The following is a 22,851-nucleotide window of genomic DNA, read 5'->3' as shown; positions in this document are numbered from 1 at the left end:
ATGCCTAGCAATTCCTCGGTGGAAATTGCATTTAAATCCTTCGATTCTTCAATCGCCACTACAACCGATTCATACTTCCTAGTCAGACTTATGAGAATCTTTTCAACGACGCGTTGTTCTTCTAATCGTTCTTCATTCATACGTAATTGGTTGACTATTATTGTAATTCGGTTAACATAATCTTCTATGTTTTCAGTTTCCTTCATTCTTAAACTATCAAATTCACATCTTAGGGTTTGAAGCCTTACCGTTTTAACCCGATTTTCGCCCCTGTAGGCTTTATGTAGAACTTCCCACGCGTCTTTGGATGTTCTACATGTTGCAATGCGTTCAAACACCATCTCGTTCACTGCCTGAAATATGATATGCAGTGCCTTCTTGTCCCTTTTTAGTTTTTCCTTGTAAACATTCTATTCATTCTCTGGTGCCCCTGTTGCAATTTCTGTATATCCTTCCTCCACAATCGTCCACAAGTCTTGCGATTCCAGTAATACTTTCATCTGTATATGCCAGTGATAGTAATTTTGTCCCAGTAATTTTGGAGTCTGGGTTTGAATTCCACCATTGGAGGCCATATTTGTCGACATCTGATGCAATTGTGTGGTTTGTGAATCGTTGAAATTGAAACTTGATTTCGGATCGGTGGCTCTGATACCACTTTATTGGAATGAATCTGATAAGAGAGATCAGAATGTTTCGATGTAGTTCTTGATTGAATTGGTAAACATAAATGATACATGCCCGGTTTCATATATACATCAGAGGGTTTATGATAACTGCCCTAACTTAGGATATAATAATAATAATAATATAACCTATACTATATCGAATAAGAACTTATAATAATAAGATCTAGCTTAATACTAATATCCGTCTAATAATATCTATGTTTAAAGTTGGTAATTAGGCTAGTGTTACTTAAAATGTAAACAGGGTGTGATGTTTAACATTTTGGTTTATTAAACTATGAAGGTATAAGCAACCCGTTAAACCAAGATTAAGATTTATGAGCCTACAAACTCGATTTTACGAATACTAACGCGTTAATCTTTCTGTCAAACTGTCATGACCTCTTTTCTTTATATATACTTTTCCATTGTTTTTTTAATTTATATTAGGTTGATGTCTTTATTGACGATGACAATTGGGTTATTACGGTTTTCGTCATCGACTTAAAATCAAATAAGCGTAAGGCGAAAATGATGTGCACGAACCTTTTTTTTATAGAAAGAGTAAAATGCACGGATAGTCTCTGTGGTTTTGCAAAGTAACACCTATTGTCCCCAACTTTTGGAAATTACACCGGTGCTCCCTGTGGTTTGACAGTTTGTTACTTGGATAGTCCCTGGAGTGGATGTCCATTAGTTTTCTCCGTTAAGTGTATGTGAAATGACAAAATTACCCTTCATCTTATTCAATCTATAAAAACAAAACAACCCCCCACCCCAACCTTTCTCTCTGTTTCCCCCACCGTGGATCTGATCTTTATATTGTGTCTGGCTCGCAACTCTAGTCTAGTAACCACCACCATCACACAGCATCGGTGCCGGCACCGCCACTGGCCACACCCCTTTTGTCTCCGGCGAAGGACAATGGACGCACACCCAAACTACACCAGTTTTTTTCACCGGTGGAGGGTGTGATCAAAGAAGATTGTTTTAGTTTTGGCGGCATCGATTTCAAGCGAGACCAGGTTGAGTTATACCAAATGTGTATTCTTATGTTCTACAAAAATTTGGAATTGGTGGTATGATGATTTGGGAGAAACAATGCTGTTGAATCGTTCCATGGGTGGTACGTTTGAACTCTCTCACAAGCTAGATTTCTTCATTAAAAAGGTTTTAACGAAAATCTGATTCTTGTGTTTTTGTTGTGCCCAACGAACATGGATTTTGTTTAATGTTTGCTGTAGTGACCAGTGAGACAATTTATCATTTCCTAATGCAACTGTGTAATTTATTGGAGATAATTTCTAAATGCAAATGTGTAATTGGATGCTTGCATCATTAATCTTTTGAATATTGGTGGAAATGATAAACACTTACAGGTTTCCGTCATGGAGGCCGAATATTTTGATCCCCCGACGGTAATATTGGTTGCCGGAGTTCTAGTTGGGTAGACCGACTACTTGGTTACCATTGATGACATCGATCTGTTCAATAATGCCTTGCGAATCCACCACCATTGTCTTTATCAATCTATTGTCTTCAGGCACAATACAAAGATCAGATCCACGGTGGGGGTGGGTGGGTGGGTTGGGGTGGAGTTGTTTTGTTTTTATAGATCGAAGAAGATGAAGGGTAATTTTCTCATTTCACATAGGAGAAAACTAATTGACATCTACTACAGGGACTATTCGAGTAACAAACTGTTAAACCACAGTGAGCACCGGTGTAATTTCCAAAAATTGAGGACTATAGGTGTTATTTTGCAAAAACACAGGGACTATCCGTGCATTTTACTCTTACAGAAATTTAGTTTGCGTTATTTTGTGTTTTTTTTAATTGAAAATTCAAGCTTATACATAAATTTATAGGTTCATAATATCAACTTCAAACGACGTTTTAGAATAGCTTAGGTGTGTACTTAAAGAAGTCATTGAGTCAGGTCATAGGATTACTTACAGAACAAGTGACGAAGATACGTGAAAAGTTGAGCGACAGGTTGAAATAAACGTACATTATACTCTGTCTAACGCTCTTGATAAAAATTAATATGGTTAGATATACTAGTAATTGTAATCATTGATTTTAAATTTTGTAATAGTTTTTATTAACAATAAATGCTATGATCTAATATTTTGTAATAGTTTTTATTAACAATAAATGCTATGATCTAATGTGTTCGCTTGTACTTTATACACTTTGTCGATAGATTAACGTATCTACAAACAAACCCTACTCCAACGTAACAAGATGTACATCGAAATAAATTTCAAAAATGTGTGAATCTTAGTATAAATCATAATATAAAGTATGTTAATATTGATAATAAACAGATATATTTTTAATAAATGTGTGAATCTTAGTATAAATCATAATATAAAGTATGTTGCGAATCTTAGTATAAATCATAAGAGTAAATTACTGTTTTGGTCCTTGTGGTTTAGTCAGTTTAACCCTTTCAGTCCAAAAAAGAATATTTTAATATATCAGACCCCGAGGTTGCATTTTATAATGGTTTTGGCCCCTAATAATAACTTTGTTACTTTTTTACATTTAAGTGTAATGGTAATTAGGTAAATATATACCTTAAGGGTTGTTTTTTATAATTACAAAGTTCTTTTAATATTTAAGAGATTATTAATGCAATTACTCAAGCTTTTTTTATTATTTCGTTATTTTCATGATTATTATTTAATAAAATACGTTTAAATATACAAGTAAATATGTATATTCATCGTTTTAAAAAGAAATTTGTTTTACAACATTTTGTTTAAACTATCTATCGTTTTTAAAATTGCTCATTTTTAAACCGTTTGGTTTTCTTAAAATCGTTCTTTTTAAAATCGTTTGTCTTTTAAAGTTTTTGTAAACACTTGATTTCATACCATTCTTTTTAAAATCATTTGTTTTTTAAACATTTTGAAACAACTCACTTTTTTAATTTGTTTGTTTTTAAAATTTTACAAAAGGACGTGCATAAAAACAAAAGAAATGTAATATTGAAAAAAGATGAAACATTCTAATAAAAAGTTTGCAAAAGATCGTTCATTTTTCAAACTGTTTTTAGAGTGGTTTATTTCTTTTTCAAATCTTCCATTTTTTTGGACCGTTTGTTTATTCAAAATTGTTATTTTTTAACCTTTCGATTATTAAATTTGTATGTTTTTTAAAACCTTACACTTGTTAACTTATTTTTTTAAGGTTTTGCTTTTTTATAAACGTCCTTTTCTAAACTTCGTTTTTAAACCACTCGTTTGTTTAAAACTGATCGTTTTTAAATTCCTTCAATTTTGAAAACGTTCATTTTCTGAAGTTCATTTTTCCTAACGGCTATAAGTAAGCTGAATACAAAGTTTAAAAAATAAACGGTTTAAAAAAAAGTTCTAAAAGGAACGGTTTAAAAAGAAACGCATTTAATAATCAACAATTTAAAAAAACGAATTGTTTAAAAAAGTAAAAAAAAAATAAAAAGAACAGTGTTAAATGAATTGTTTAAAAAACTTTAAAAGACAAACAACTTAAAAAATGATTTTAAGAAACAAACGGTTTAAAAAGAAATACTTTTACAAACGATATACGATTTACAAAAATGTTAAAAAAACAAATGTTTTTTAAAAAAGGACGTTTATAAAAAACAAACGCTTAATGAAAAACATATTTATTTATATATATAAAACATACTTTATTAAATAATGATCGTGGTAATAACGAAATAATAAAAAAAAACTTGATTAATCCCATTAATAATTTCTTAAATATTAAAAGAACTTTGTAATTATCAAAAGCAGCCCCTAAGATATATAATGACCTAATTACCCTTACACTTAACTACAAAAAAAAGTAACAAAGTTAGTGTCAGTGGCCAAAACCGTTATAAAATGCAACCTCAGGGTCTGGGTCTGATATGTTAAAATATTTATTTTTGGGCTGAAAGGGTTAAACTGGCTAAACCACATGGGCCAAAACAATAATTTACTCAAATCATAATATAAAGTATGTTAATTTAAATCTATACTTTCTATAAAAGGGCAAATGTCGCTAACATAAGAAAAGCTAAGGTGGCAGTCATATAGGCTGTCCAACAATGTTTTTCTTATGTCATTATTGCATCATAAATCGGAATATATAAAATCACTTTAATAGCCGGCAGAGGTTGAAGATAGAATGTCATTATATCAGCAGAGGTTAAAGGTTGATAGAATGCTCTCACAACAGCAGTAGTTAATTGCCGACAATTTCAAATTCAAAATGCATGGAAATACGTAATTTGCAATTAATGTATGTTACTCACTCACTCCTGTCAATCATCTTCTTATATAAGGTTTTTCTTCTCATTTCCCTCCTCATATTTCATTACACTCTCATCTTCTTTCTTCTCTGATTTCCGGTTTTGAAATTTGAATTGATTCCGAATTCCAAATTAGAAGCATGTCAACATCAGTTGAGAGCAACAATCTTAGTTTCGTTAACGATTTGAATCCTGCGAAAGATATGTTGCACATGAAAGCAAGGATCATCCGAAATTGGAATCAAGGTTATAAAATGGATCTCATCCTCATTGATGAAAAAGCAATGTGTATTTTTGTTTTTCCATTTAGGGGTGTTCATGAGCCGATCCGATCGAGGGTTTGCTCATGCTCGGATTGAATTACAACCGATCCAATCCGATCGGATCGAATTTGCAAAACCGAGCACAAAAGTGATGCTCATGCTCGGATTGAATTTTAATCGAGCGGATCGTTTTCGCTCGGTTTTTCAAAGCACCGAAATTAAAACATGTGTAGCAAAAAAAAAAAAAAAAACTGAAATCAAGACTATTATAAGGTTGCGTTCAACAAAAACAAATCCTAACTTAATTAAAATGTCCAACACCTTACTAACAAAAGCAATACATAACTAAAATCATGATTCTAAAAATGTTCTTACAATATCAAGAAGCACAAAATAAAGTGTGATATGGGATTGTGTAATAGAGAGGACTTTAGCAAGTTATACCAAGGACTTAACCCTCATCATGAGATCGAACAATCAGATTACGAGATTGTTTTAGGAATTAGGAATGGGTTAGATTTTGGTGTGTAGCAGCGACGAGATATGCAGATCGAACATTCGAACAATCAGTTTATGTGACTGTTTTAGGAATTAGGGATTTAGGGTTAGATTTTGGTATTAACTATTAAGTTGGGCTAGTATATTTTTTGGCTTTTAATCTTTAAAATTTATAATTATAACACCCCACTTTTCAGATGCGATTTATATAAATTTAATTTTTTAAAGTAAAGGGTTTCCACTACATTGAAAGGTGTAAGTAAACAGGTTATAAAAATATATAACTTGTACCTATTGGTGGTATATCGTCATAACTGTGGATTAAATAATAAATAAAAACATTGCGTTGTAACCTATTATATGATGTAATTACAAGCCCTTATTTGTGTTGCGCTTTAATATGTGGTAGACCTTAAATGTAAAGCTAGATAGAATAATAAACGAAAATATTGAATTTATAAGAAATGAAGTAGATCACGACGGTGCATCCCACTTATGGTTGAGTTATATTTTATGAATTGTTGATGTAATTCGGTTTCGAGGACGAAACCTGTTTAAGGGGGTAGATTTGTAACACCCCACTTTCCAGATACGATTTATGTAAATTTAATTTTTTAAAGTAAAGGGTTTCCACTACATTGAAAGGTGTAAGTAAATAGGTTATAAAAATATATAACTTGTACTTGAGGGGTTAATGAATAATTACCTATGTTAAATTGTTACCTAAGCTATCTAAACTTTTCTAAAATATACAATAACCCAAGTAGTATCCTTATATATTTCCCTTTTTGTAAATAACAAAAAGAAAGTAGGTTTGGTGCAGTGTTTGATGACGAACTTTGGTGGTTCGATAATTGAATATGTGTGGAAGGCTAGTTTTATTGAAGCTATACAATATAAGGGATGATTTCAGATAAATGAGGAACTAGTTGGGCTAGAAACAAAATGGATAAAACTCTAAAACATTAGACTCAAACGATAAAATGTTGCAACCATGGGTCTTAAGATGCACCTTATTAAATAATAAGGACTAAATATGGCTAAGAGCAAAACAAATAACACCTGGACTAAACTAGAGAAGCCACGTATTCTCTAGAGAAATTACACAGATGCTGGAGCAAAGAAAATATAAGGCTAGGGCAAAGAAAAACCATTTCAAGGAGTCTAGAGGATTGATCGTATAATGAAGGAACCGTGAAATTGAAGATTTGTAACTACCATAGAATGCTTTACAATCATATTCTTGGCGAAAATAAGCTTAAGGTAAGCCACATTTTAATCTATGTTTTGATGATTCGTAATTTTATATGAACAATGGGTAAAAGGTAGTTTATAATTCGAAAATCTAAGCTCTAGATTTCTGATTATTACTCATCATTGTTGATGAATGTACGCATGTGCATAAATGATTAGGGTTTAATTGTCTTATGATCAAGTTAAGAGAAATCTGAAATTTAATCAAGTAGATGATATACATGAGCTAATGATACCTTAGTTTATCATAATAGATGTTATTTTGTGTTTTGAATCAAGTATAGTTATAACTATTCGTTATTTGGGTTTTAGGAATATCTACAAACTCAAATATGTGATTGAAGATTTTGGACCTACAAGGTGTTCGTAGAAATGTCTTAGAACAAAAGTTTTGCATATTCCAAATGAATTAACACTAATTTAGTTATCATTAATGGAGGTATGTTATAAAAATATGTATACCATCTAATGAAGTAGAGATGTCAAAAAAATGATGATCTGGTATATTGTGGCTTGAGTTAACTGATTTATAGCTTTGGGGCTTTTAATCTATTATGTTTAGATTTGCCATTTATCATTGAAATATGCTAAAAAGGATGTTAATCGTGGTTAAAAGTTTAGATTTTAGATGTTAAGAACAAGCAATTTCGTTAACGGGTCAAATGTAAATAAAAGAACGAAAATTAATAAAAGAAGGAAAATATGGAAATCATTGTTGTTGAAAGGCATAAAGAGGTTTACATTAAGTTATGTATTAAATTGACATGTATGTGTATGATGTCTACATGTGAATTAATCTTGAAGCTGCATAGAAAAGATTGACTTTAGGAGGTCAACGTGAGGGCTCAAGGATTCAAGGCCAACGACTTCCCAAGCACAAAGGTAAGTCTATTATGCTCAAAATCCTTTTTAATCGTCACTTGTTACTTTTTCGTACATAAACTTAAGAAGGTTAAAATCATTGTTGATACAAAGTATTGATATATGTGGACTAAATGTGACGGAATGCTAATGCTGATGAGTAATTGAAGTAAAGTCATAAGGTTTGTAAGTTAGCCTTTATAGTTGATCTGGAATTAAAAGATGATGTAAAAGTGGTTAATCAATTGCTGAAAAAGGTGTTTTTATGATTGGGATATAGTCGTGTATAGTTATCATGAGACTGATATAGAAATACAAGTAGACTAGTAATTCATATATTGTTAACGGGTAAAAAAAAGGCAATGGTAACTAATCATATTGCTAACAGAATAAAAAATAACCAAATGACCCTTTTATGCAGTTTTTCTGGTACGTTGGTATTTAACTTGGATGGTTAATGCTATGTTTTAGGGATTGCTAAGCTTGTATTACAGGTGACAAATTGAGTTCTTTTGATGTGTTTAGCTAAGCAAGGAGGTAAAGAATCTTTGTACTTATGATCACTTATGGATCTCTTATTTAAGAACAAATCATCGACTTCGAGACAAATTAATAATGGTCTCTTATGACAAGGTGTTAGCAACTATTTTTATCAAAAGTACATGCAGATGATGAGCACTCAGACATGTCCATTTGATCTATATACATGTACGAATATGTATGCCAAGGTATGCAGTTTTTATTTGTTTGGTATGGGTGTATCTAGCACCTAAGTGATGATCAAATGTAAGGTCCAGTTTCGTTTTAGCATTTATTTGTAGTGTTTTCGCCTATACAAGTTATTATCATTTCTTGATAGAGATGTCCAATTATATAGTATATGTGACTATCAGGTTGCTTATGTGTTTAGGTTTAGGCAAGAGTTCAAGATGAAGTTTGATGAACAAGTCTTGGAGTAGGATTGTAAACTCAAAGGATATATAAAATTATAACCTAGTGTGGTTGTATACAAGTAAAATTATGTAACTATATTTTCATATATTTCACTTCACAAATAAAGAAAGGTGTTTTGTACATAATTCAAGAGAATGGACGTCTTATGAAAATCAATATAAATGTTTTTGAAAAGGAAAAAGTTGGGACCTCTTTTCCGCTGCAAGTCCTTAAAGCTTCTGTTGTAAATAAAAGCAGGGTGTTACAATAATATATATATATATATATATATATATATATATATATATATATTATTTAATAAAAATAATTTGAGCGAAACCGAGCGATCGACGAGTGAGCGGACCTTTGCTCATGCTTGGATTGAATTTGAATCGAACAGATCCGAGCGGCTCATTTACAAACTGAGCGGGAATCGAACGAGCATTTTTCGAGCAATCGTCGAACAGTTTGGACAGACCTATTTCCGTTTGTGTATAAATGATTCCATGGATGTATATGTATGATTTCCTATTTCTAGGCTTTATATGTTTACATCATAAAACCTTGATTGTTCAAATGTTCCTGAGCTTTGTACGGTAGTTTATTGACGTTGTATATTGTTTGATTTTTTCTTTCTATTAGAGACTGTAGGTTTGTATGCTAACAAAAAAAAATACTTTGAGGGAGTTAAGATTCAAGGAGGTATTAAAAGTCATTTGACACCTGTTTTTGATGGACAACTTCAAGAGGATGTTGTTGTTATTCTGTCGAAATTTGGCGTGGGTGAAAATAAAGATTTATATAAAGTTGTAGTACATGACTATAAAATCAACTTTTATCGATGCACAACTGTTACACCTGTGAGAGATTAGCAAGGTGTTGAGTATGGTTTCAACTTCAGAGTTTATAAAGATATTCTTCAAGGAGAGGCATGAAAATCTTTGAGTGTTGGTAGTGTATATTTTTGTAATTTTGTCTTCTCTGTATAAAATTAGATATTTTTACTTACTCTGTTGTATAATGTGATCATATAGATGGTGCTGAATCTGTGGTTTGGTGTGGAGATCTTGAATTCTTTGGCTGACCTCCAAAAGAAACTAAGAGGATGAATTTCGATATTCAAGATGTTCAGTCATGTACAAATGATTGTTTGTATTTAACGTGGAATGATGTTAATAAATGAGATCAAGAATGTTGGTATTTAACCTGGAATCATGGTAATAGTAATAAAAGAGATCAATAGTCTTTGTATCTAATGTGGAATCTATAGATCTATAAATAATAATAAAGCAAAACATGCTTAGGCCACATGGCATGAACTTAAGCTACTTGATGCCACATGTCATTTCAATGTTTCCTGTTTTTTTTCCTTTGACTGGAAATTGAATTCCTCCTTTGCCCTTTTTGAAACCGCCTAAATTTTTCTTCAATTTGGAAACCTAATCAATTCTCTCAATCAGTTGAAATCATTCTCCAATTTAGCATCTTTTCATCAGTTGAAATCATTCTCCACAGCCTCACATGCTCTAGCCGTTTCTCTCCTCCAAACCCTAATCCCAAATGTTGAAGACCGATGGTATTGTATATTGATTTTTGTTTAATCGTTTTTTAATTGATTCATGCATTTTGATTTTGATTGGATTTTGACCTAATAAGCTGCTTTGATTATTATTTTTGTATTTCTAAAATGAAAGTCCTACGTTTTTGGTATTTAATGATGTTGGATTATTCGTTTATGTGTGTTGTTTGAACTCTTCAAAGTCAAAATCCATATGTTATATAGGACACTTTTGTTTGAGTTCTACACGTTTTGGAAACTCGAAATTCGGTAATTGCAGTAATGAGGTATGTTGATCTAATAAAATATTTTTTTGGCTTGAAAAATGCAATTTCCAAATTAGATGAAGAGGTATGTTTTTTTGTTGTTGTTTATTACTTTCTTTTTAGATGCACTGAGGTATGGCATTTGTTCTTGACTTTCTGTTTATATGATGTTTTGTGTTTTATGATTCCTTTTTTTGTACTTTATTTGTCAGATTTGTTAGATGATTGTGTGTTTATATTTTGTTGTTGAAGATGAAATTGTAGATCATGATCAGAGTGACCTAATTATGATCTGACTGAATTTACGAAGTATGTCTTCTGGCTGGTTTATGGCGTATTGGTCTCACTCTCCACATATCGCTGGTCTTCGCTCTACAGCCACCACCATTATTGAGCAAGAAAAGTATGGCTGTTTTTTCATGTACTCAATGTCTTTTTTGTTTATTAGGGCTTACTTCAACTGTTATAAAAGCATTTATTTCTACGTTTAAAGGGACTAACATAAAGCTAAAATGTTGATTTTAATATGTTAACATGGCTCCTATACTTTCTATCCAATCTACATACTTAAAATGTTAACTTGAAGCTAAAATATTGATTTTAATAAGTTAATTTGGTTGCCATACTTTGATATTAAAGTGTTAATTAGATTTTATAAAGTTGATTTAATTGGTTAGGTTAGCTTCTATACTTTGGTGTCTAAATAGCATGTTTAAAAGGTGAATATCAAGCTAAAAATTGATTTAGTATGTTTATATTGCTGCTGCTATACTTGGCTGTCCAAACAACAAGTTTAGAGGGTTAGTTTGAAGACACAAAAGTTGATTTAATATGTGAGTGTTGGTGCCTTATTTTGTTGTCAAAATGTCATATTACTTTCACTTTTTTCGGTTATAGGGAAGCCCTAAACTACTCTGCAGTTGTACTAAGGTTGCCAACTGATTGTGAAACAAAAATATGTTTAAGCATTTAAGTAAATTATCACATCATAACCTAATATAGCCTTTTGATAGTTAAGGTATTTTAGTACATAAGCACATATGGACATATAGTATATTCCATTGGTTTTTGTTATCGATTGAAGTTTTAGTCGACCACTTAATCAGAGACCGAAGCATTTTAGTGAATCATAGATCATAACCTAATTCAACTTTTGGATACTTGAAGCATTTCAATGATTTGTATCATTACAAGTACTTATTATTTTTGTTTTTTTAGCATTCACTCTGTTGTTTTTGTTTTTTAGCGTTCACTCTATTGTTTTTGTTTTCCATGTCGGTATAACTTTGGAATCTTAGTACGTGTGTGTGCACATTCACATGTGTTTTACAAAACCAAAGTGCATGAGCTCGCTATTGAATTTCCTGTTTTCTTTTTTTCTTCTACATTTCAGGAATAAGCAAGCTGAATTCATTCAGAGATATATATAACAGATGACTGAACATATATCACAAGAAAGAGTATTATCTAGGTGTGTGTTTTCTTTGGTTTTCTGTATAATATATGCATATTATCCAGGTGTGTGTTTTCTTGTGTATAGTATACATATTAACTTTGTGTAACCCATGAAGATTACACAATCGTGTGTCATTAGTGATTTTTATGAAATAAATTAGTGAGAAAATAATGCATAGAGCAATGTACCTTTAATGTCTCCATTTCTTCTTATTCTCAACTTGATTGATGTCTAAAGCAGAAGCATCCAATGCTCAATGGTGTTCTAAAAAGGAGCCTTAACTTTTGAGGTTTGAATGTACAGGTAATGGGTAATACTGATAGCTGATATATGTTTTAAGCTTCTTTCTGGTGGCAATAAGGACATTGATATTGATCATTTGAGGAGTAATACATGGTACACCGGTGGTTACACTGAAGGAAGTCACAGTAAAGCTCGTTCGGGAGGTATACATTCATTCTATACATGGGTTTTTCCATCTTATGAGCTTATTTTTATCGTTTACGGAGGGTAATTGGCTCTTTATTAGTTTTCTGGTTCATGAAGTATAGAGGGGAACTCCCTTTAGACATGTTGATAGGTTTGAATTTTATGGAACAAATGCTTTGGTTAACTCCCTTTAGACTATTCCTTTCTTTTGCATGAGAGGGACTTGAAAATTAGAAAGAGAACCGGAAAGATAAGAGGTAAAGATAAGAAGGAGAGGGAAGCGGCTGCTGTGACAACGACAAGAGGGGCTTCTGGTCACTTCTTTCTTCTATTTCTAAAATTTGTTTTTGTATGTAAGATTTCCTTTTGTTGCCTCTATGATTAAAATATATGATTCTATGAGTGATCTATTATTATAGAATTGATTTACTGATGTGTTTTTGTTTGGAAATTTGTTATTGCTTTGTGCAATTTATTTGGTGTTTGTATAGGAAGTATTAATAGGAAAATTATCCAAAATTAAAATAATTCTAGAACAACGCCGACGCTTTCATATGCTCGACATTGATATTACTGGAACCGCACATCTTCAAGTTCAATACTCACCAGGTTTTTTTACTTCTTTTGACCTGAACCCATTTTAAGATAATTATTTCTTAAATTTTGATTTGATTTTATTCAGGTGGCTTAATATTTAAGGCTCGAGGAAGTAATATGCAACATGTGACTTCACTCTATTTCCTACTTTTGGCATATTCCAACTACCTAAGTCACGCCAATCACACTATGCCATGTGGCGATAAAACAACTTCCCATGCTCTTCTCAAAAGTTTGGCCAGGTGTCAGGTTAGTTAAACTATGAATTTCATATAAACTTTTCTGTGAAATCTCATGAAGTAGTTTAAAAAATGAAAATGAACGGATTCTTATGATGGAACTATTATGGATTTGATTGAGGTGTCATGGGCGCTTTGGAATTATCCATTAGTATCGAGCCCATGCACATGACCTGGGTTGTTACTAGATGGATGGCTACAGTTAATTCCAGATAGCCAGCTTTGGGGAGATTCCGGCTTATATATCTAAAAGAATGTTATCTGCACTTAAATCATCAGGGCCCTCAAAGTTGTATAGCGACCAACTCAACTCCTTGATCAATATCAATACTATAGAATATAGAACTTGCAAATTAGTGATAGTCTATGTTGCTATTTTTATGTGAAGTATAAGGGCTAAAAGTTGTTTAAATTGAATTAATTATGTTTTCTTACACGATCACCAATCATTTAAGTTTTTGTTGCAAAAGTCTGAGAGGCGACAAGATGGGTTGTTTTAGCTAATTAGGTAATGGTTCAAAACAGGTTCAAGGTGAAATGGGCCAGGTTGTGTTGATTCACAAACACTTTTGTAGAAACGGGCAAGACCGAGTTAGGAGTTACAAATGAAGGTTTTAGTTTCTTTAAAATGGCTTTATATATTTATCTAAGTTGTACTTAAATTGTTCTTTAAATTAGCATTAGAGATGAGTTAAGTGGGGAAGAAATTCGTGTTGGTTGTTACATTATCATCAGATGATTATTATCCACCTCTAATTCCAGCAGCAGAAAAGTCATAATCAAGGAATCAAGGGTACTGATCATTATCCACCTCTAATTCCAGTAGCAGAAAAGTCATCATCAAGGGTACTTGTAAGAAGGAACAAACTCAATATAGAGTCGTTAAGATCGCGATTTATGTGATTAATCGTCGTTAAGATGTGAAGCCTAAGTTTGGAAAGGCCTAGAACAAAAATGATGATCTATATGGACTTTGATGTTAGTAGATATTATATATTTTTGTGTTAAGCCACCCACGAAACTCGCAGGATCTTAGACTACTCATGTTAATAAATGAGATCAATAATTTATTTTTCAAGTGAATATATTAGTTAATTTGTGGCTCATTTACTACTTTAATAAATGGTCATAAATTTCCTTTCATTTTATGTTGTTATTCATTCAGTTTAGTTTTGATTTTATATTGTAAGAAGATGGTCATAAATTAGTGTTTAGTTTATGGTCATACATATATTGTTTTCATGTAGGGGTATGGTTTTGTGATGTACTTTGTGGAATGATTATGCTCTACAGTTTAACGACTTCATCTCTAAAACTCCAGCTCATGAGCATGTGATTACTGTTATACAACATGGAAAGTGTAAGGAATGGAAAGGTTTTTTTTTTTTTTTTTTTTTTTTACTTTAGAGTTAATTGCCAAAATCGTCCCTGAGGTTTGGGCAGGTTTGCCATTTTCGTCCAAAATGACACTTTTGTACCACATTGACCCCAACGTTTGTAACCTTTTGCCATTTTCATCCAAACCACTAACTTAATTTATTTTTTCTGTTAAGTTGAGGATATTTGGATGAAACTGGCAAATATAAAACCACAGAGACGATTTTGGCAATTTATTCAACCTCTTTTAAATTTCTTTTATTTAATTAATTTTGTTAGATATATAATAAAAAAGAATATACATGCAATTTTTATATGAAAAAAATAATAGCTTTGTCACATAATTTTTATAAATTTTCATCCAACCACTAACTAAGTTATTTTTTCTATTAAGACGAAGGATGTTTATAAACTAAGACAGAAATTAATTTCTAATTTTTTATATAGATCAGTTTTATAAAAATAAAATCTACTTAAATCTCTAAATTTTATAAAACTAAAATGTTGGTGACCTTATTCAAAAAGATCAAATAAAAAAAATCTTATCATATGTACCAAGTTTGTAATTCATCTTCTACTCTTTTAAATTTGCTCCCAAGGAAAAAAGAAGCCAGTGCCCCCCCCCCCTTCTATCAGACAACGTATCGTTACCAAACCTTAAAATTACCCACCAAATTGTAATTATAATGCTATGATCCAAAAGTTTCTTTACTCAAGCCACTCAGAATAAGTATTAATTAGTTACCCTCATAATCTTTATTAAATAAATATTTTATTTCTACCAACATATTTCGTAGGTGCTCAACACATTTAAAAAAATATGTAACGTTTTACAATTTTTTTCTATCTTTACAACTGATAAATACTAAAAGTTGTAATCGATTGTTATGTGTTGCACACCAATGACGTTTTCTCTTTATAAAACTGATTTATATAAAAAACTTGTAAATTAATTTCTGTCTTAATTTATAAAATTTAAAACATCCTTCACCTTAACAAAAAAAAAAAAAAAAAAAAAAAAACTGAGTTAGTGATTTGGATGAAAATTTATAAAAATTATGTAACAAAACTATTAATTTTTTTTTTCTAAAAACTCCAGGAATATTCTTTTTTATTATATATGTAACAAAAATAATTAAATAAAAGAAATTAAAAAGGGTTTGAGTAAATTGCCAAAATCGTCCCTGTGGTTTTATATTTGTCAGTTTCATCCAAATATCCTCAACTTAACAGAAAAAATAAACTAAGTTAGTGGTTTGGATGAAAATGACAAAAAGTTACAAACGTTAGGGGCAATTTGGTACAAAAGTGTCATTTTGGACGAAAATGGCCAACGTGCGCAAACCTGAGGGACGATTTTGGCAATTAACTCTTTACTTTATGCAAATCATAACTATACTCTTTATTTTTGGCAATATAATAACAGGTTGACTAAATATTTACATACTTTGGTATGTAGATCAGTTTACAGTTCAGAGAGTGATAAGTTTGCAACTCGACTGTTTCTAAATGAAGAAATTGATGAAGTTAATCAGCTAAGGAGGAGGTAATTTGTCGCAACCCCGATCCCTACCCCCGAGAGCGAGAGCCGCGAACCAGTCAAGTGGTATCTGTTGGATTCTATATGCCCAAGACACATATTAAATTGATGTGGCTATTACGTTATGATCCAAGTCGAGTCATACCCAAATACAAGCTAGACAAACACTTATAATATTTATTTATGATATGATCAAACAAATAAATATTAACACTTATAATATTTAGAAATTGGTTTTCTAAATAATTGCACTTGAGAAACTAATAAATTATATAGATAATTTATTTTGAGAGAATATTTTATTTTGTTATTTAATGGACTAAATAACATTTTAAAAGGTTGTATAAAGTCTTGTAAATATGTAATGTTATAGTTATAAAAGTTATAAATATAAACCAAGAATTAAAATTATTATAAAAGAAATTTCTATTTTTTTTATAAAAAAATACCAAGTGCCCCCCCCCCCCCCATGGTCTTCCCAAGACTTTTTGGTCCAATCAAATAACACGCATTTTTGCATGGTTAGTAGTCTCTTGATTGGGTAGTGAAGGAGGTGGCTACTTCTCTCATCTTTTATAATATTTTTGTGACAACCCACACCAAACCAGGTATCCGTACGAATTAATTAATATTTAATTAATGCTTAATTACTGTGCTTGCTTACAATTATGGATAAACTGCTACGTGATTTCTGATACATACATATACTTGCATCATACCTTATTGCTGTCACTCCATTTATTTACACCGAACTATAGTGACAAACTTGATGCACAAAAGCACAGTAGCACAATGAACGGATAACCCAGTAAACGTGTTGACATAGCCAGCACCAGACAGACACTGTCTCTATGGCCAGTATGAGCCGGGAATAGTTTACTACACTAGTAGGGAGTGTAGGGAGGTGGGGATTGTAGAACTGCGTCAGTAGGTGATAGTTATAGTGACCGGATGTGCCTAAAACATGTTCAAATTGCAAAATTCTGCACTTTAATACAAAATTCAGCATTTAAGCTAACTAGTAAAGTACGAAAACATGGGAAAATAATACTAGACACTTTCCAAAGTGTCGGGAATTCATTGTGTCACTAAAAACGATAATAAAGACACTTTAAATGCTTATTAAGCATTTTAACGGATCAGTATCCAACCGAACAACCGGACTTTACCCGGGATATAAAAATATTGACAATGACATTGTTTTTCCTTTTATGAGCTAGTTAGGGTCCCCGAACACCCTCACACCCGTTACAAAACACTACACACTAATAACTAAATTAAACTTCTAATTAATTAAACTAACACTAACTATATAGTTGGAAACAAACCATGACCCCCCTCCCCCTGACCGAATCGGTCCCCTTAGGGGACACACCCACCTATTTTTGAATATTTTAATCCATGATGTTTAATATCTTGGAAGCATATGATCTAATGGTTAAAAAGGTTTTATGGTTTATAAATATAACCCAAGGTCACATTCCATTCATTCTCATAAACACTTAAAAAAAATTACTCTCCCTCTCCTCTCTTGAAGTCGGCCGAGAATTCCCACACACCCACCATCACTTTCGAATTTTGATCTTGCAATTCCACTTACATACAAAGGTGAAAGAGTTCATACAAGGAGGCTCGGTGCTTACGGAATCACAAGGACCTCTCTACATCACTATTAACCACCTTGTTTTCGCTTTGATTCTTCCCTAGCCTTGAGCTAGTTGTAAGTGATTCTAAACACCCTCTTGATCTTGTCTAAAGTGGTTAATAAGAAGTTTAACGGGTAAAAATCGAGAACACTAAAGATTAAAACTAAAAGTCTTGTAAAAATGATGAACAAGATGGTTAAAGAGTAAATAATGGTGTAAAATTCATGAATCTTGTTTAGTTATGGTTATTTTATGTTGTTGGTTGCTAGTAGTGGAACGGATCGTCATCAAACCACGCTTGATCATGTTCATGGAACATGAACTAGCATTATGTTAAGTAGGAAGGTTACAAGATGACGAACCCTTTCATACATGAACATGAACTTGTGTAAAAATAGTTTTTCTTGTAAAATGGAGTTCTAAACTAGCAGATCTAAAGATCTATAAGTGGTATTTTCGAAGAACCAAGTGTAAGATGCAAACCACGTTTAAAAGCCGGATCTTTCATGAAACAAAAGCATTTTGTGAACAAACAAGTGTGTAAACACTTGTGTGACAAAAGGTTTTAACAAAGAAGTATTTTCGTAATTTTTGACTAAGAAGTTGTAAAGTTACATGTTCTTTGAAAATAAAGCTTTCAAGAAACCGATTTTATTTTTAAAGATAGAGAGATCTACTAAAAATGTTAGAAGATTACTACGTATTTACACATAACATACAAATTCATGTGTTTGCGATTTACACATGACTAGTTTGATGTTTGAATATTGTTTGTTGATGATGGAAAAATTGTTTGATTGAGTTGTTAAAAGAAAATGATACGCTTGTAAGCGTGGCCACCTCCAGTTACAGAGGAAACTCTGGCGAAATATTTCCAGAAATATAACACTTGGAAAATATTTTTACAACAAGTGTTATGAATATATTTTTTAACTTATTTTTTGAATAAAGTTCGCCATGATTTTATTACAAAATCTCCAACTGTCGAAGGTGGGATTTTCATAAATAAAACTTGTGAAAGATATATTTAGAATATATATTTCATAGAAAAATGCTTGTGTGATTTTATGATTATTTTGCGAACTACATAAATATTATTTTTAGGGTAAAAATAATATTACTGGAATACACTGAACAATAACGACTCCAAAATAATACTAACGCCTTCACAATGAATATTTAAGTTACACCAGTATTATTATTACCACACGAACCATAAAATGTAACTTATGTATTTTCAAGAAAAATACTCTTAATTGCGTATGTTGATAAAAGTATTATTTTGGAAAATTGTATGGAATAAAATATAATATTTTTGGGAAAAATATTTATATTTTGAAAGTAGAATATTTTAAGACAAATAAAATAAAATATATTTTATTAAGTGAGACTTAATAATATATTTTCGGAATTATATAAACGCACATGTATCAAAGCCCCCATCCTTTGGAAGGAATAAAATTTATAAACAATTAAGAAGTGTAAATACGAAATAGTTGCCTAACTATTTCCCAAAAACTCAAACCTTAAGCTAAGGCATGACCGTCCGTCTAATAGAAGTTAGTACGTGTAGGTCGTTACGCAGCAGGTTGACTGGGAGATTACTATTTCGAGACGCACTTCAGTGAGTTCATGTCCCCCTTTTCTCTTAGCTGTTTTCAGTTTTTATACTTCGGGGGTGAGATACATGTTACAATGATTACGAATACTTTTACACGGTATGGATAGCGTAAGGAGGGTTACTACTTAGATCATGTGAGTGAGTAGGCGGGAACTGAAGGCCATTAATCCTCAGTGTAGGACCGAGGGTCACTAGCGGTAGATCTATCTGGGTGTAGCGAGCCCAACCCCTGAGTTCGCAGAATGAGCCAGGTGATGACTTTGAGCCCGACGCAAAAATCTGCTAGGTTTGAGTTTTCCTACTGCACTTCACACATATCAATGGCCTTGCAAACCATTGGTGATCTCTTTATTTCCTTATTTGCTACATACCAGGAATTTTTATTCTTACAAAGGTTTTACATACTCACTACACATGAACTCGCTCAACATTTTTGTTGATTTTTCCAACTTACATGTATTTCAGGGAATTAAGGATCTGGCACGGTATGCTACGTTTTCACGCTGCATAAGAGTTATGGGATCATCCAAGTTTAGGGGTTGTGGCTTTTACCTGGACGAGTCACAGTTCTTAAACTGCGTCTGGTTTATGTTTGTGGTTATGTCTTCTGAACAATGTTTTTATTTTGTTACGTTGTAATTCCGTTGCATGTGTCGACATTTTAAAACTATGTTGTGGTACTTTTATTTTAAAACTTAAATCAATGGATGATCTGCATGGTTTTACTTTCATATAACTTTGTTGTGATTAAGCTATGTTATTAAGAAGTCACACCAAATTAACCCACGCTTCCGCAAAGCCAGGGTCATGACATTGAGTTTATTCATTTAGATCAGCCCATGGAGGATCCCGTAGCCCCTGTCGATCCTGTGTTTGCTGATCCAGCTGACTTTGACATGGAGTTTGTTGATCCGGAGCCTGTTGTGGCCCTTGAGCCAGTTGTTGCACCTGACCCCGCATTTGAGCATGACCCTGATCATGCCGATGCACCTGCTGTTGCTCCTTTGGTTGATGATTTACCTGTTGACGATCATCCTGTTGTTGCTCCACTGTTGGAGGATGATCATGCTGCTCATATTGATGCTCCTCTTGTTGCCGACATTCCTGCTGATCCTGTTGTTGCCCCTCTTCCTGACCCAGTGCCTGTGCAGTTCGATCATGCACCTTTTGCGACCCATGTTGATCCTCGATACGCACACACCCGAAATGGGTGGATAGATGCTGGCGATGAGTACCCACCTTTCGTGGTACCTGTTACACCTATTTCAGCCCCTGCTTCAGCTGCCTTTGATGCCCATTTACTTCCCACACTCGTCACAGATGCGCATCGCGCAGATCTTCCTGTTACATTTCTCCAGGACATACCATCGCCACGTCCTGGAGAGGGCTCTTCTCGTTAGCCATTTGGTCATACACCTTTTGTGACAGGAGGAGATCAGTTTGTACCTCCGATTTCTCATCATACTTTTGTTCCCCCTGTTACACCATCTGCTATACCATCCTTCGCTCCATCTAGTGAGCCGTTCCTCTGGACTTCGCTACCCATTATGCCACCATCTGATCCTTATCATCCTTACCACGTGGGTTATTCTACGGAGGATATTCTCAGATCTTTCATGATACAGCAGGAGGCGCTGACCCGTCGCGTGCAGGAGCTGGAGAGAGCTCAGCGACTCCCGTGCCAGTGCCAGACTTCACTTGCAGTATCACACCCTCCTCGCCCGTTATCTCCTGATTCTGCTGCTCGTTTTTGGACTCCGGAGCAGCAGATGGCATACCTGTTGCGCTCTCATTACCCTATGGAGGAGGATTGGCTTCATGTGCGACGTTTGCTCTTTTCTCGTCTTCCCCCTCCTCCATCGCCATCAGCTTAGGCCTTTTTGTACGACGCAGGTAGACTGTTGATGAGAGGACCGCGATTGCGTAGATTGCACAGCTTTTGGGAGACTACATTTTGATTATGACTTTTGATGTTTTGTATATTGATGTTGTTGACACTAATTAGATAGTTCGGACTAGGGCGATGTGGCCCTTAGTCATTGATGATGTACGATACAGTTGTGAATTTGTAAACCTTACATTGTGGTCTTGATCTATGACAATGCAATCGCAGTATTCTCATCATATGTGATGTTTGATTGATTGTTTATGTTTTATAACATGAGATGTTATGTGTATGATATTGTTGTTAAATACGTATGCTTTTACTATTATGACCTGACCTACATGAACCATCTTATAGAAGATGCCTCCAAGACGCCAGACGCGTATGCCTACCAACGAGGCAGAACTCCAACAGGTCATTGCTGCCGCCATTGCACAGTATGCAGCCTCACAAGGAGGAACTAGCGGGAGTAATTCAAACAACAACATTCAAACAACAACAGCAATAACAATCCACCTCATGGTAATGTTAAGTCGTTTGAGGCATACTACGATACAATTGGATATTTTTAGCACGTTCGCTAATACCATTTGTATATTCTAACGTATGTGCAGGGTGCACTTACAAGCAGTTTCTTGACTGCAAGCCTGTAAACTTCGACGGCACCGGAGGTGCTGCTGCTTTTGTCAGATGGGCCGAGAAGACGGAATCTGTTCTCTGAATGAGCAAGTGCGCTCCAGACTAACAAGTTACCTACATTTCTGGGCTATTCCTGGACGGAGCCCTATCCTGGTGGAACTTACAAGTACAAACTCTTGGTGAAGCCGCAGCTTATGCGATGACATGGAATGAGCTGAAAGAGCTTATGTGAAGAAAGTACTGTTCACGCGCTGAGATTCAAAAATTGGAGACTGAGTTCTGGCATCTCAAGATGGAAGGACCCAAAATCGCGGAATATGTTCAGAGATTCCACGACTTGTCACATGTGGTACCCTATATGGTTACACCGGAATTCAAACGCATCGAGCGCTTTATTTGGGGTTTAGCTCCACAGATCATGAGTATGGTCACTACTTCAAAGCCTATGACAATCACCGAGACAATCGATCTGAGCATAGCTCTTACTGAGGAGGCCATCCGTTTAAACAAGTTTTCGAATGTTGAGCCAAAGAAGAAAGAGACTCACGTAGAGTCATCTGGTGAGAACAAAAGGAAGTTCTCAAACTTCAAACAAGGAACAAGCGGCGTTGACAAGAAAGGAGAATCAAGCACACCGGTCCAAGCTGCAACCGGTGCTGGAAAGAAAGGAGAGGGTTATATGGGTACACACCCCAAGTGTAACACCTGCCAGCGTTACCATTCTGGCCGGTGTGGGCCAAAAGTATGCGAAGCTTGTGGAAAAGTTGGTCATTTGAAGGATAACTGTTGGGCTAGTGCTGGCCGGGGAGGCCAAGGAGGTTTTGGTAATCGGAACA

Source organism: Helianthus annuus, chromosome 1 (genome assembly GCF_002127325.2).
Source record: "Helianthus annuus cultivar XRQ/B chromosome 1, HanXRQr2.0-SUNRISE, whole genome shotgun sequence".
Lineage (NCBI taxonomy): Eukaryota > Viridiplantae > Streptophyta > Magnoliopsida > Asterales > Asteraceae > Helianthus > Helianthus annuus.
The sequence above is the reverse complement of the archived record's forward strand: the minus strand, read 5'-3'. Positions refer to the sequence as shown.